Here is a 7,389-nt window from a genome sequence, read left to right on the forward strand (position 1 = left end):
ATGTATGTATTGACATTTCTCAATAATTCATGCTGACACCCCAGGACGATTAAAAAAAAGAAGGTAGATGTTTTGTTTTGTTTCTTATAATGAAACTTTTTGATGTTTGGCTTGTCATTAAGTGGTTAACATCAAGACATGGGATAATTTTCTCTTTCAGTAGAAAAAAGAGCCATAAAAGAGAGCTATATATGCCACGTGTGCCGTTAAGTGTGTTTCTCACTATCTCAAAAAATCACCATAAAAAAAGGGGTTGGAAATCTGTAGCCCTATCTCAACCGAAACCTTACCACCCCTTTAACTCTCTTGATTTCAATCTTTCGATTCATGATGAAGTCTGAATGTGCTTGACATCGATTATATTGACAATTATGATGAAAGATTACTTAACAAACTTTGTGGATATTCATTTTCATTCATCCATTCATTCATTTATTTTTCCATTTCCAACAGAAACATAGAAATATTTTACAGATATTGAATACATGAATTTCATTATAACACATAATAAAGGATAAGTTTACAAAATATTGTAAGCATACGGAAATGCTGAAAATGGGAAGGAATGCTAAAAAGCAGTGCTTGTAGAGTGCATTCCCCCCACACGCGATACAATATCGTATGATTGACAGACTGATATACATAAAAAGTGAAAAAACAAAAGAAACTAAGATATGGAGACCTATGAATAACCTAACTAATCCTTTGAGACGCCTTTACTAACTATTGCCGAGGTTATTCCAATATTTAGGTCCAGCAAATGTAAATATAGATTGTGTAAAAATGTAGTCCTAGTTAGAGGCAGATGAAATTAATCAGAGTGACGAGTCGGGTATTTATGGAAGGAGCGGTTTCTCGGAAACATGTTGGTGAAAACGGACGGCAATAGATAATTACTGAGTTTGTACATAAATTGACCAAGATGATGATAATAAACTTCAGTTATCTTTAAAATTTTGTTTTCGGAAAATAAAACATCGGTGTGAGCTCTCCAAGATACATGGCAAATTATTCGAAGGGCTTTTTTTTTTCTGGACACGGGACAGTCTGTCGAGATAAGTTGGATGAGCGCTCCCCCAAACTATGATACCATAAGTAAGATAAGGCAAAATTAAAGCTGAATATAACATTAAAAGGGTAGGAGTGGGAAAATGATATATAACTCTATCAATAACACGAATATTTAGAGATATAATGTGACAAATACTATCAATATGTGACTTCCAAGTTTATTATCAACAACCAAACCTAAGAACTTCATTGACGAAACTTCATCTATAACTATATCATCTTTTTTTTATATTATTGGGGAGGCTATTCGAAGTATTACTAAATAACATATATACATTTTGTTAAGAGTTAAAGACAAGTTATTTGACCTTATCCGACATAACAATTTTTTAAGTTCAGAATTGAACATATCCACCAGAATGTGAGGATCTGAATGAGAAACAAAAACATTTGAGTCATCAGCAAACAGTACAAAAGATAAAATATTAGAAGCATTTGTTATATCGTTAATGTATGTACAGAATAAACAAAAGAGGTTCCAGTAAACTACCCTGTGGAACACCACAGTTGACAGATTGTTCGCAGGATTTATGGATATGTATTTTCCAGTTCTTCGTTTATCTTTTTGTTTTGTTTCACTGTAATTCTATTCATTTATAATTATGAACAAAAAGAAGATTGGTTAAATGGGTAGAGAGATTCACAAGCACTAGAACATCCATGACAGGCTTAAAAGGTTTCAAGATGAAATACGACAGAACTGAAACAGCAAATCATTCATTATTCAAAACAACTGTCAAAAAGATAATTTCACGACGAAACTATAATTATCAAAGTTATGCTCCCAAAATTGTATGCTATAATACGCTGGAAAATATGTCATTAACAGAGAAACTCAACTCATGCTAGAGTGGAGGCTAATTCATATAGCAAATCAAAATCGTAATGTTTAATTCAAATCAGACAAAAGAGAGAAAACTATATTCATGAAAATTATGAGAATAGGAATGAAGCCAGGTCACTGGCGTAGCCAGGGGGGGGGGGCGATGGGGGCGGTCGCCCCCCCTAAGATTTGGACCGGGGATTTGGGAGGCGGGAAAAAAAAATGCGTGTATACTTTATGCATGCACATGAAGCGGATCTCCTTTGCAACCTTTCATCAAATAAGATTTTTTTTTTTAATTTCACTCAAAGTGTGCACCAGATCGTTGAATTTCAATTCAAAATATGCAAAATCTCTCGTGCTTGGGAGGGGGTATCCCCCTCCCAAACCCTCCCCCTCTGTGCCTCTTTCCCTAGCTAAGTACACTTTTTTGATTTTTTTAAAAATTCTGAATAATTCTGAGTGCACAAGACTTATCACTTATATTCCGAAAACTGAAGGTTCCCTCATGTATCTTAAGGGGAATTTCCCCTTTTAATAGACCCTTTCCTCCCTCAGCCCCCCCCCCCAATCAGCTTTTTTTTTTTTGTGATTTCCCAAATGTTGCTTCCATCAAATATGCGTATACGAGATATCTCAATTTCAACCTTAAAAAGATAAAAGCTCCATCGGAAGGGAAGGGTGGAGATAACACTCGCCCACGCCTTCTCCCTGCTCGCCCCCCCCCCCCCCCCGCCATGCAAAGAAGTAGACTGTGGCTATACCCAGATCGCTTTATTTCAATTCTAAAAACGCAAAAGCTCCGCGAGCGGGAGGGGGAATCCCCCTTCCCCTAAGCTCTACCTCACTAGACTTTATACATACGCACAGATGGTGCACATTCGGAATAACAGTTAAATTCCGTGATTTTAACACTTCGATGAAAAAGTATTGCACCAAAAATTTGCACCAGATCGCTGAATTTCAGGTCTGAAAACGCAAAATCACCTTCGTGTGGGAGGTGATATGCCCCTATCTACACCCTCGTGTGCATGCTTTTTCTGTTTGATTGCTGAACAGACAGCGTTCATGATATTCAGTGTAAGAATTAATACAAGAAGTCTAGTGTATTTAAATTATACCATTTTATAGGCAAATTGTTCAATAATAATCTACACTAAAATATACTGCAACCTTAAACAAGTGGGACTGTTTCAACTCGTTAAAACAGGCAAAAACATGTATCAAATTGCACCATTTGCAACATCAAAATGCAAAAAGTTCTCACCGTGGGAGGGGGACACCCCCCTCCCACACCCTCCCCTACCCCCTCGCTCGCCCCGCTCGCTCGGGTTCAGTCGCGTTCATGATATTCAGTGAAAAGAATTAATACAAGAAGACTAGTGTATTTAAATCATACCATTTTATAGGCAAATTGTTCAATAATAATCTACACTAAAATATACTGCAACCTTAAACAAGTGGGACTGTTTCAACTCGTTAAAACACGCAAAAACATGCATCAAATTGCACCATTTGCAACATCAAAATGCAAAGAGTTCTCACCGTGGGAGGGGGACACCCCCCTCCCACACCCTCCCCTACCCCCTCGCTCGCTCCGCTCGCTCGGGTTCAGTCGCGTTCATGATATTCAGTGAAAAGAATTAATACAAGACGACTAGTGTATTCAAATTATACCATTTTATAGGCAAATTGTTCAATAATAATCTACACTAAAATATACTGCAACCTTAAACAAGTTGGAATGTTTCAACTCGTTAAAACACGCAAAAACATGCATCAAATTGCACCATTTGCAACATCAAAATGCAAAAAGTTCTCACCGTGGGAGGGGGACACCCCCCTCCCCTACCCCCTCGCTCGCTCCGCTCGCTCGGGTTCAGTCGCGTTCATGATATTCAGTGAAATGTATGTAAATTATACCATTTTATAGACAAATTGTTCAATAATAATCTACACTAAAATATACTGCAACCTTAAACAAGTGGGACTGTTTCAACTCGTTAAAACACGCAAAAACATGCATCAAATTGCACCATTTGCAACATCAAAATGCAAAAAGTTCTCACCGTGGGAGGGGGACACCCCCCTCCCCTACCCCCTCGCTCGCTCCGCTCGCTCGGGTTCAGTCGCGTTCATGATATTCAGTGAAATGTATGTAAATTATACCATTTTATAGACAAATTGTTCAATAATAATCTACACTAAAATATACTGCAACCTTAAACAAGTGGGACTGTTTCAACTCGTTAAAACACGCAAAAACATGCATCAAATTGCACCATTTGCAACATCAAAATGCAAAAAGTTCTCACCGTGGGAGGGGGACACCCCCCTCCCACACCCTCCCCTACCCCCTCGCTCGCTCCGCTCGCTCGGGTTCAGTCGCGTTCATGATATTCAGTGAAGTGTATGTAAATTATACCATTTTATAGGCAAATTGTTCAATAATAATCTACACTAAAATATACTGCTACCTTAAACAAGTGGGAATGTTTCACGTCGATAAAACGCGCAAAAACATGCATCAAATTGCACCATTTGCAACATCAAAATGCAAAAAGTTCTTACTGTGGGAGGGGGGACACCCCCTCCCACACCCTCCCCTACCCCCTCGCTCGCTCCGCTCGTTCAGTCGCGTTCATGATAATCAGTGAAAAGAATTAATACAAGAAGTGTATCTAAATTATACCATTTTATAGGCAAATTGTTCAATAATAATCTACATCAAAATAAACTGCTACCATAAACAAGTGGGACTGTTTCACGTCGATAAAACGCGCAAAAACATGCATCAAATTGCACCATTTACAACATCCAAATGCAAAAAATTCTTACCGTGGGAGGGGGGACACCCCCCTCCCACACCCTCCCCCCCCCCCCCCCCCTCGCTCGCTCCGCTCTCTCGGGCTCAGTCGCTTCGCTCCCTCGCACACTAACCGCCCCCCCTAAGATGAAATCCTGGCTACGCCGGTGGTACATGACTATAGAGACCAATATGATATCTGCACAGTCGATTCTTTTGTCTCTCATTAGCTTACACGCAAACTTTCATTGAATCAAAGCTTTAGATGAACTTCATTTGAAATGAAATAAAGTTACACTTTCCTGCGACGAACGAGTGAGTTTATAAAGAATGACACAGGTTCAAGAGCCAAGATTTTGTTCTTTAATTGAACACACACAGAAATGAGAAAGTCTCAGGCCGGCAGTAGAGCCCACGGCAAGACACGTTATCCTCATTGTCAAGCCTATCGGAGGAGACTCGAAGACGTCGGACTCCTGTGTCGAAGAGTCATACGCTACGAACGTCCGGGACCCCAATCCACTTCTCGTGAAGAGCATTAGAAATCCGGTGTAGCGGTCAAAAACACAAAACCGGCCGACAATGCTCGGGTGATGAGGCCTACGGATCACAGTCGTTAAGATGACTTTTCGCTTCCCTGAAGATTAAGAATGAATTATATTCATGAATATAATGACAACAAAGTTTAAAAAAAAGGTAGTCGATGATGGCAACAGTGTGAGTTTGAGCCAGAAGAGCACTTTATCAAATTTTAATTTCTGCATGACAATATATACTTATAATATATATACAATGTATGTAATGATGATAATAAATATAATGAATAAATATTGAAATCTATCTCACCTGCGATCCACTTAGACTAGAGACGACCACCATACTAGGGCTTCCTATAGTTCAGTCGGTAAGAGCGCCAGTCTAATCTGGAGGTCTCTGTTACGAATCCCGATGAAATCCCATTTTCTTTTTCCAATGTTAATTTGTTATCATATTTTCTGGTCGGTTTCCCCTCTGTTTGCTATTCCTATACATATATATAAATAAATAACCACATACATTGACACACATATATATATATATATATATATATATATATATATATATATATATAATCATGGTCAGATTTCACGTATTGACTCCACGAGGAAATTGACAGACTCCTGAAGAAGGCGTAGGACGCCGAAAATTTGAGTCGAATAAACACATTCTTTATTGGCCAAAAATGCATTACCAGGCAGTTTGTTTCTTCATTTATACATATATATATATATATATATATATATATATATATATGTGTGTGTGTGTGTGTGTGTGTGTGTGTGAGTGTGTGTATATATATATATATATATATATATATATGATATTCTTTCTGGTTATCGGCAAGGATCTAGTTTCAAATCACATACAAAAACGAAGAAGAGAAGAGAACATCGACTGGTTACTTGAAGCGGATTCCGTAAGACTCTGAATAATGCAATGGATATATACCCTTCTACCTTCTTCGTGTAGTCCGAGTACAATGGATTGATGCCTGAGCCCACATTTTTCTCAGGCAGACTAAAGAACACACAGATAGCATCCGTCACTTTCTATAGCAAGTATAATAGTTCGCTGGCGCTCAGCGAAATCTCACAACAAAAGTCAATTTTCTCTTATCCACTAGCTTTCAAACCAGTAATCGAAATTCAAGGTACTTACATGTACATGTATATGTATATGACATTTTTGAGGGAGGGTGGGGGGAGGTTTGTAAGATAATAACCTCTTCGACGTATTTTCCTTCTTTTAAGCAAATATCAGCTAGTCTCTTTTTCTGGGATTCCAATCGCAACTTCAAAATCCATTACCAGGGATGATGGTAGTTGCGCGAGGAGATTTGCATACATTTGCATGATATTTACATAGATGGGAGCGTGGTAATGTGGCGCCTCCCGGGAAATCTTCCTACATCCCATTTTCCTTCGGAGCATCAATCATGAAACAGGGTCTTGCGGGGCTAAGGATGATGCTGATCAAAGCCCGCATTAAACTCCTCTTGTAAACCACGGAAAAGGCTTACACAAAGTAGGAGCTTTCTTCACGGCATAGAGGGAAAATATGGCATATGTTATCAAGGTAAGGACATCTTTTAAGACGCGGTTAAGGCCGTAATCTCACTGGTGGGAAGACGTAAAACTCCCTCCGCGGAATTAAGGATAGGATTTGCTTAATGGCCAACGCAGTTTCATTATGTCGCAAATAGATACGTATTTTTATGTGTGTTAACCCTTTGCGTACAATTCGTGTCTTTCCGTGTCTATAACTATTTCAACACATCATAATCAGTGTTGTCTCAAGTTTTCTTTTTGTTTGTTTGTTTCTTCATCATTCCAGTTGAAATAAGAAAAATACAGACAGACAGACTCACTCAAAAGTTGCAAGCTCAAAATAATATCAAGGAAATGCGAAAAGACCTGTAATGGTATGATAGCACGTATCAAAGCTAATAACCACCAAAAAAAAAGTAAGAGAGGTCGAAAATCGTGAATCATTCCTTAAATGATAGTTTAAGGATGGTATGTTTAATGATAGTTTAAGCTTTGATGGCGCACGTCTAAACACAATGTCGCATTGAACTTTTCATGCCATCACTTCCGTCCGACCCCCCCCCCTACACACACACACACACACATACACACACACGGATCCA

The sequence above is a fragment of the Diadema antillarum genome, unplaced genomic scaffold (genome assembly GCF_040938485.1).
Source record: "Diadema antillarum isolate AM-2024a unplaced genomic scaffold, OU_Dant_1.0 seq00000442_RagTag, whole genome shotgun sequence".
Classification (NCBI taxonomy): domain Eukaryota; kingdom Metazoa; phylum Echinodermata; class Echinoidea; order Diadematoida; family Diadematidae; genus Diadema; species Diadema antillarum.